This window comes from Xenopus laevis, chromosome 5L (genome assembly GCF_017654675.1).
Source record: "Xenopus laevis strain J_2021 chromosome 5L, Xenopus_laevis_v10.1, whole genome shotgun sequence".
NCBI classification, from domain to species: domain Eukaryota; kingdom Metazoa; phylum Chordata; class Amphibia; order Anura; family Pipidae; genus Xenopus; species Xenopus laevis.
In genome coordinates this window covers 64,303,428-64,313,378 of record NC_054379.1, presented here as the reverse complement: position 1 = coordinate 64,313,378, position 9,951 = coordinate 64,303,428, and the positions used below count along the sequence as shown (strand labels likewise).

General features: G+C 41.2%; 1 protein-coding gene across 3 annotated transcripts in view; it reads left to right on the top strand.

The window, feature by feature from the left end:
* The first annotated feature begins 636 nt into the window (after positions 1–636).
* Positions 637–9,951, top strand: part of txlnb.L (taxilin beta L homeolog) — a 76,059-nt gene continuing 66,744 nt past the window's right edge. For all 3 annotated transcript variants that reach the window (XM_041562838.1, XM_041562839.1, XM_041562837.1), the window contains exon 1: positions 637–715. The gene's annotated coding sequence lies outside the window, so the exon portion shown is untranslated. The remainder of the gene's footprint in view (positions 716–9,951) is intronic.

Genomic DNA, 9,951 nt, shown 5'->3' with positions numbered 1-9,951 from the left:
TTTTTCTATAAAAAAAAACTACATTTTTTTTGAGATTTATAATACTCCCTCCCTGGAAATAGCTCAAATCCAAAAATACACCATCTAAAACCTGTCGAGGTCATGTAGGTCCCTTGGACCATTTGAAGATGTTCATGACGTTCAAGTTTTTTTCAGTGGGTTTTGCTCAAAAACTTGATTTGAGGGTTTTTTTGCTGAAAATTCATTCAACTTGAGTATTCGAGTTTTTCACCCCGACTATACTGATTAGATTTTTTTTCTTAAAGTAGAAACCATTTGAGTTGTTAATTTATTCCGAGGGCTAGAGAAGCTCACAAAGCTCTAAAATTCGACCTTTGATAAATAACCCCCGTAACAGTAGAACCAGCGTGAGAAATGATAGAATATGATAGAAGGAACAGTAGGAAGAAAGTCCCTGGCCCATAGAGCTTACACTCTAAGGGTGGGGCTAACATACAGGCACAAAATAGGAGGGAAGCTCCTACAATTTGTTTCTAAATTTGAATGCCATGTAAGAGGGTTATACTTGTATTCTCTTATCCTTTAGCTGTATGTGGTGTCTAATTTTGGCAAGCTGTCATCACCCGCATCTGTTCCTTTCTCCCCTCCTCCATGAGCTAATCTCTAAATGTCCTGCCTCTTTCTCCAGTTGTCCCTTTTTCACTTGAGTTCTCTGAATAGGTTATACTTTATACTCTTCTTCAACTCTTTCTTGGTAAGTTCTTTGGAATAAATATATTTAATTCTGTCCTAGATGAAAAAATTCTGAATTGTATGCTAGATTGTTTAACACTAAAAGTGATAGCTTGTATTTGTGAATTACTTTCCTTCAGTTTCTGAATGAAAATAATTTTGCATAAAGTGCAGGTTTTAAGCAAGTGGTGAGAAGCCGTCTGGCCTGGGTTAGGAATAAAAATGTTTCCAAAAGTACATATGCTCTGTGGGTGCTTTTAGTATATAATGTTTTGTTTGGCTACCTTTGGGTACTGAGAGTTGTGGTTCAAAAACCGATAAGTAACAGTTTTGGTTCTTTTGCAGTGTAAGATGCCTGATTTCTGATATCTCAGCTTTGTAGATAATCCCTTTTGAAAGAGATACGTGTCAGTGTAATGATTTTTATTGGAAAACTATGCTAGTATAGTAATGTTGATCTGCAATGGGTTTATTGATTTTACTGTAATATTTAAGATATTTAAAATAATATAGTATTTTTATTTGTAGGCTTTTTCCAGTGAGAATGTTTTGTAGTTTTGTGTGTACTTCAATGTGTAATACAACTGCTATTTTAATAAACCCCTAGGATTCTTTTTCAGTGGTGCCTAAAATAGTTTCTGGCTTGACAACAGGTGCTGTATGTTTCTATGAAAGGACAGAACAGGGGGCTTTACCAAGGAGAAACACAAGCTTTTTCTAATTCAGTGACATAAAATGTGCTGAATTTTTTAAAAGGCATATTGTTACATGCTTGCCTAAAAAATCAACATTTCCCTCATTCACAAAGTTTTGTTTATTGCATTATTATACTCTAAAGTACAATTGTGAAAAAATATAAACAAACATTTGTTACTGATTTGATTATACATGTCTTTAGATCTTTACAGTAAATTATTTGATGTCATAAACATTGCATATTAAACTTTAAAATTTGCATTTCAAACTTTAAAATGTTATACATTAATTTTGTAACTAATTTTGTTACTGTCAGTTAAATTACTGAACCAATAAATAGCAAACATACTCATTACCCAATAAGCACATTTTAATTCTAGTCTGCATGTCTCTGTTTACTCTCTTTACTGGTCTTTCTTCCCAAAGTTTTATTTGGTTCGGACTGAGAGACTGTTCATAAGGCCTACACATAATACTATATAGTGTGTATTGGTTCCAAGTCTCTTGCTACATCTATTATTATTGTGAAGTAGATGAACTATTGTTAAGCACATTATTAAGAGACTGCTATTAGCTAACTGGTGTAATAATACAGCTAGGAGGAGACTGAATATTGAACCATCTACAAAAAATTATTGGCGTCACTACAACAGTGGGGGGATTATATTGTGCAACTTCATATTGCAATGTAAAGATGTTAATCAGCTGGCATCCTTGGAGGGAGGAACTTATGATATGTACTGTGCTCACTAATGTATTTATAGGTGCCTAACATATACCATATATACCAGTTACCATATCTACTATAAATATATGTTTGGTATATTGTTCTATACCAAAAACATGGACAATGATTCTGCTAATATTAGGGTTTTTTAATATGATGCAAGAAAGACCTTGTGTTGTCAGATGTTAATGAGCGGGTCTGCGAATTTACTCAAATGGCACTTGGCAAATGCTAGTCATTTATATCACTGCCTATTTTGTCCAAGTTTTTTTTTGTAACTTTATACATAACTGGTTCTGTTGTAATATAATGATATAATTTTGTGCACAAACTCTTTTTGTTCTTATTCTTCACTAGAAATATGTATTTTGTATATGTATTGTCACAATTACATGACATTCATTCTGTCTATTAGGGATATTTTTGTATACAGAATGTATTTTTTTTAGACAAAATGTACTGGGCACAAATGCAACCTATTTTGGAGAGGTCGAGCTTAAAGGCCAGTTATGGTGAAGCTATTTGGTTTTCTAAACACTCTTATAAGTAATGCTTGAAAGTAAGCAATTTGGGAGCAAACACTTGAGTGCTGTTCTAGATATTATCAGAACTACAGCTAAATGAAGTCCATAAACCTCATTTTGGGCATAGGGGTGTCCTGGAAAATTAGACCTTAAAAGGGGGTACCAAAATACTATCCTCCATTAAATATAGTATAATTAAAATGTTGTATTTCTGATGTCTGATAATGTGCATTCTCAGGTAAAATCAGAAAAATATTGTTCCTTATAGGCATGTATTACTGACTACTACTTTCTTTTCCATGTACAAAACTTGCTGATTTTTGTTGACATACATTCATTCAATGTAATGTGATATGCATGCCATGCAATGCAATGCAGCTGTTCCCACATTTTAGTGCCCTCACAAGAAGTTGATTTTCAAGAGGACTATCACATAGGATTGCCACCTCATTGCAATATGTTTCTCTTGGGGAGAATTATACATTTCCTGTGTAAATTAGTCGTGTATGCAAAGTCAAGGGATTTTTTTAAAATTGCAAAGTAAAATATCCTCCTAATCAACAAAGCACTGCCTTCTGCATCTATGTTCTAGACAGAATAGTTTGTAGCATATTTCTACATTGTCAAAAATTGTCTTAAATGCTACTTAATTGCAGTAATATTTTTGCATCATTTACAGATCATCTCCTAAATTTATTATCCCAGTACATTATTATAAAACTATGCAATTCAGAGCTTGAATATTAATTAAATGTATAATCTTATTATATATTGTGTGAAGTTTTGGAGGAAAACAGCAGGGTTGCACCATAAATGCAGGCCACTTCAGACTTGAAGCAAATCAGTCAGTTTATTTTCAACTCAAAGGGCTTTGAAGTAGCAACAGAAAATAGCTTAACTTCAGCAAGAAAAGTCCAACAAAACAGAATTTCCTTACTTTAGCAGAACAAAGAACCTATCCTGGTTAGTGTGAGACGGGAGCCAAAAAGCCCTTCACATGCAAAACATAAAGCACAAGGGCTTCTGAAAACTGAGTGCTTTGTATATGGCACAAGTCAATTAAATACCTTCTGTTTTCAGAAGGCCTTATGTTGCTTACTTTAACAGAAAAGTACTTGAGAACCATCTGACTGGTCTCCGGAAAGGCAAAGTAGTGTTGCTCCTACTTCCATCACCTGCTGTTCTCTTCCTTAACACACCCCTGAAATATCCAGCCCACACCTCAGGTTGTTTAACTCTGTGGTGGCTCTTAAAGGGATGGCTCTTTAGATCAAAACCTAAAAAGGGAAATATACTTGCCATCCAGTATATATCTCTTCTGACTAACAATAGTTATATATAAAAGTTATATATGAATATGAATGAATGAATTACTATTTTGCACCTGCCCAACATCACTGAATCACCCTCTCTTGGTCAGATCATGTGGTCATTACTCTGTGAAATATCAGTTATATCTAGGGTTGCCACATTTTGGCCTGGTTGAAACCAGGTGGGGGCAGGACAGTGATGCAATGGGACGGATCTGTGATGCTGCGGGGGTGGGTCATGTCTTCAGGGGCTATTATGTGCTTATCGCTGATTGATCGATTGCTTCATCAATCATAGGAAATTCCTGCCCTGTTTTCCTAATTTGGAAAACTGAGCAGGCAGCCCTTCAAAAAAACGGCTGTCCGGGCCAAAACCAGACAGGTAATAATTCACCCGGTGGTCTAGTGGGGGTGCGGCAGGTATGCCCGTCGCACCCTTGGTGGGGATGCCCCCACCTCAGTCTCCTTTAGCACTGTTAGTTAAAATACGCATATCTTCTGGGTTGCAATGTTCTGCTCTGCAATTTCCGCCTATGCCGAACGTGACATCATCAGTTGCTGCGAAATTCGAATATTTAAAGGGCTCTCTGTGTTAAAATCATTGCCCAACGTAAAGGTTTAATTACTTAGTTCCTGGGTGTATTTTTCAAGTGATTCCTGTTTTTAACTCTGCCTGTTCCTGATCTTGTCCAGTCTGCTGCTTTCCCTGATTTTGCTTGTCCATTGACTATTCTTCTGGATTCTGATTTTGTACCGCTTTGTTGTTTGACCCGTCTTGTGACCTCGACTCCACTTTTGCCAAGATTGATAACGGCCCGCCTGTACCTTGACCACGATTCTAGTTCTCCACTCCAGTACTACATTCGGTTCCCTTGTCTGGCTAGAGCACTCTCGCTGGTCCTCTCATATTAAGACCGGACGGCACCTGAGTAGTGGAGGGCTCCTCCCAAAGCCAAAGGTGGTTGCTAAAGGCGGATGAGTGAGCAGCGACTGGGATTGGGACTCCTTTCGTAAAACAACCCTAGTTAGATCTCAGCCCTAAGACCAACTGGTGCCTTGACAAAGCCCACTCTCCTTATCTAAAATTAGCAAGCATATTGCAAATGATCTAGAAGAGTTCTTTTTGATTAACCCAGACAAGAACCTATCTATGGGTCTAGTCTGGACTGCCCATAGCGCAATGGTAAGGGGTAAGTTATTTTGCTGAGTTCTAAACATTAAAAAATATGAAAATTCACCACTGATTTGCACAAGTCAAGAATCAGCATAAACAAAACACAACTACTCACCAAACAACTGCAGACCCTTCTGTCACCCCTCACTAAGCCAAATAGAGGATGCTAATAAAGACAGTATATGATCTAGATAAATACTTTCCATTCATAGAGATAAACCGGACTTGCTATTAGTACAAAAAGGAGACAATTAATCCCAAGTACCCCTGATCAGAGCCATCTGCAACAATCAATGCCACATAATCTCCTTTCCCCTAGAGATACTCCATGTATTCTATAATTATAGTATACAAATTATATACTAATTCCTCCAACAAAAATACCAAAAATATAGGCCCCAAAGCTATCTACTTCTACTAGATGTCCCCAAATTAAACATGCAAGAATAAGACATTTTTACTATGGATATTACCACAAAAGAAGCAATTATTTGGACTATAAAACATGCGAATTCAGATCCAGATGGCCATCTGCTAAACTATTATAAAAAAACTGATCCACAACTGATACCTCATATGTCTTCTGTCTTTAATAAGATGTTATTGGGACATATTGGTAAAGTACCTTCAGAACAAACCTCCTCACATTAATAAACACACTATGGGGCAGATGTATCAATGGTCGAATTTCAAGGGGTTAAATCCCTCGAAATTCGACTGGGGAATAGAATCGAATAGGCAATTCGGGCGAATTTACGCGCTGGCGAATAGTCGAATTGGCGAATATTCGCCAGGCGAAAAGGCGCCCGATCGAATATTCGCTGGAAGGATTTTCGTTCGATCGAATGCCTTTTTATTCGATCAAAAACTTGGAAAACAAGTCTATGGGACTTTCCCATAGGCTTTTAAAGCAATTCGGTAGGTTTTAGGTGCCGAAGTAGGCAGTCGAAGTATTTTTAAAAGAGACAGTACTTCGATTATCGAATGGGCGAATATTCGCAGCGTTTTTGCGCTCGACCCAGTACTTCGACTATCGAATGGCGAATAGTCGCAGCGTTTTTGCGCTCGATCTATTCGAATCATTCTACTCAGGCGAATTTACGCCAATACGATAGTCGAGGAGCACAAAAAAACACTCGAAATTCGAAGTTTTTTAATTCGAATCCTTCACTCGAGCTTGATCAATCGGCCCCCTATGTATAGACTGGAACTTAATGGCAAACTTATATGCCTACTATCAAGCAGCACTGCGGCGCTCCTGCTCCAGTCCGTGGCGAAATCAAAATTACATTATAATGGGGCCATGATCCCCACTGAGGAAGCTCTGTCTGATGTGGGAAGAGCTCTCCGGGGATTGGCATCCCCAATGGAAGCTTATGAAGCTCAGCAGGTCCACATTGGGCAAGTACTTAATACTCTTCGTTCTCAGATGCCTTCTGGGCCCCCTAGTACCCCCGTGGCACCTCTACCTCATCCTGTGGTCTCTTTAGTTGGTGAGCCCCACATTCCTCCACAGCCTCGCTACAGTGGGGATCCTCTTGCCTGCAGAGGCTTTGTTAACCAGACAGACACTTATACAGTTCATATTTCAACCCTCGCAAGCGGGCGAAGGTGGGATACGTAATGATCAGGCTGGAAGGCAAACCACTCGAGTGGGCAACCCCCCTGTGGAAAAACAATTCCCCTCTGATCAATGATGTCAAGGCTTTCCTCCAGTCATGTCAAACTGTGTTTGACGCCCCAGGACAAGTCGCTTGTGCCTTTTCCAGGCTCCTGCAAATCTGACAGGGAAATCGCTGTGCCAGTGAGTATGCTATTGACTTTAGAACTTTAATGGCAGAAGCTAACTGGAACGATGAGGATTATGGAGCTGTCTTCTACCATGGGTTGTCTAGTCAACTTAAAGATGATCTGGTCTCCAGGGATCTGCCCGAACAAGATGAAGCTTTGATTGCTCTCGCCATCAAGGTGGATACACGGCTCAGGGAACATCAAGCAGACAAGGATCGCTGCAAGATATTTCAGCCAACATTAGCGCCATGCTCCCAACGACCCCTATTGCCTACTCCATCCCAGCAGCCTCCTGTCATTCCTCCGGAGGAACCTATGCAGGTCGGAAGGGCATGTCTCTCAAAGCAGGAGAAACTTCAGAGATGCTCGGCCTGCCTGTGGCGGCCAAGTTCATTTTGCCAACTCCTGCCACTTGAAGCCAAGAGGTTCACCTCACCAAGGTAAAACTGGGGTGTCACATGTGGGGGGCATTGCATCTGTACCCCAAGAGAATTCTCACTGGTTTCTTCTGCCCCTGCAGATTCGTCTGGCCGTTAAGACAATCAACGTTTCTGGCTTCCTTGATTCCGGAGCTGCAGGGAATTTCATGGATGCTGCCTTTGCCAACCACATTGGTGTTCCTCTGTACCCCTTGTCTACACCCTTGCGGGTTTTGCCAATTGATCATTAAAGTCTGAAATAATCGCCATGACGACAGGTGAATTACCTTTACAAGTTGGGACATTGCAAAGACCTGTCCTTCCACACCTGTGATGTTGGGGTTACCCTGGCTTCATCTGCACAACCCCTTCATTGACTCCATTGACTGGTCCTCTAATCAAATCTCCTGTTGGAGTTACTACTGCCAAAGCCATTGCCTGGCTGTCATTTCCATCTACCGGGTGTCCATTGCCTCTACCGAGGTTAGATCTCTGCCGGCAGTCTACGGGAATTTCACTGATGTCTTCTGAAAAGATCTGCAGAATTCCTTCCTCCTCATTGTTCCTACGACTGCCCCATAGATCTTCTTCCTGGTACAATGCCATTTAGAGGCTGCACTTTTCCTTTATCACCTGCCAAGACGTCTGCCATGAAAGACTATATTCAGGAGAATCTTCAACGGGGTTCATTCGGAGCTGGAGCCAGCTTCTTCTTCGCGGAAAAGAAGGATTACATCCATGCATAGACTACTGGGTTCTTAATAAAATTACGGTTAAGAACCAGTACCCCTTTTTGAACTTTTCAACCAATTGAGGGGGGCTAAGATTTTCACCAAGCTGGATCTTTGAGTGGGCGTATAATCGAATTTGCATGCATGAAGGGGATGAATGGAAGACAGTTTTTAACACCTGGAATGGGCATTACGAACATCTAGTAATGCGCTTCAGCCTCTGCAATACCCCAGCTGTCTTCCAGGAGTTTGTGAATGACATCTTCCGAGACCACTTAGGGAAATCAGTGGTCATTTACCTAGACAACATCTTAATCTTCTCCAAAGACTTGGAAAGTCATCGCTCCCAGGTGAGGGAGGTACTCTCTCATTTAAGGTTGGATCCCACCAAGGTCTGATGGATCCCACCAAGGTCTCTTCGATACAGAAGTGGCCCCTTCCCTTGAACACCAAGGCCATACAGAGATTCATCGGGTTTGAAAACTACTACAGACAGTTTAGAAAGGGGTTTTGTTACTGCATAGCCCCCATCGTCGCTCTTATTCGAAAGAGAGGTAAACCTAATTTGTGGCCCCATCCTGCCGTGGAAGCCAATCCCTGAATTATGCTTTCAATTCTGCTTCGATCCTCTGTCACCCTGACCCTCTGTTACCCTTCTTCATCGAGGTGGATGCTTCCGATGTTGGGGCCGGTGCTATTCTTTCCCAAAGAGACTCTGCTGATGGGAAGTTAAACCCATATGCTTATTTTCAGGGCCGGATTTACATAGTGGGCGCCCCTAGGCCCACTGCCTTCGTCGCCCCTGTCCCCTCCAGCGGGACAGGAGCAATGGGGATTGGTGCATGGGAAATTTAGAAAATGACTGTATCTCCAGCGTATCAACCGTGTTTTTGAACCAATGTGGGTTTGGTTGGGCAGCATGCCGCCCCCCTAAAATCCTGCCGCCCTAGGCCCGGGCCTAGGTGGCCTTTCCACAAATCCGGGCCTGCTTATTTTTCCAAGAACTATGATATTGGAAATCATGAACTCTTAGCTGTGAAGCTTGCTCTTGAGGAGTGACATCATCTCTTGGAAGGTGCCCATCATCCAGTCACCATTTACAGCGGTCTATTACAACATTTACCCATTCCCTTTCTTCCATGGACCCACTTAGCCATGGACTTTATCGTGGAGTTACCACCCTCAAAAGGGAACACCATCATTTGGGTGATCATTGACCGCTTCAGTAAAATGGCACACCTTATTCCCCTTCAGAAACTTTCCTCTGCAGTGGAACTCTCCCAGCTACTCATTCAATTTGTTTTCTGTCTGCATGGCTTCCCAACGCAAATAGTCTTTGACAGAGGTTCCCAATTCATATCCCAGTTCTGGCGCTCTTTATGTAAAACTCTGGGTATTGCACTCCAATTCTCCTCTGCATACCATTCCCAAACCAATGGGGCAGCAGAATGGGTGAATCGAGCACTGGAAAAATTCCTGAGGAATCATGTCTTCCTCTGTCAGGACGATTAGTCGTATCTTCTCCCTTGGGCGGAATTCACTCATAACAACGCGTGTCACATATCCACTGGGAGATCGCCCTTCCTGACAGTGTATGGACAACATCCTCAAGCATTTCCCCAAGATTTCCTCCAGAAATTCCTGGGGCAGTAGACCATGTGGCCCATATGCCTGCTATTTGGTCTACCACCATGGCCAACTTGGAGAAAAGTTATTTGACCCAGAAGGAGTATGCTTACCATAAATGGAAATCCTCTCCCCAATATAAGGTAGGGGACAAAGTGTCGCTTTCTATGAGAAACATTCATCTCAGGATTCCTTCTCCCAAGTTGGGCCCAAGATTTGTTGGTTCTTTTCCCATCGTGGAAATCATTAATCCTGTAGCT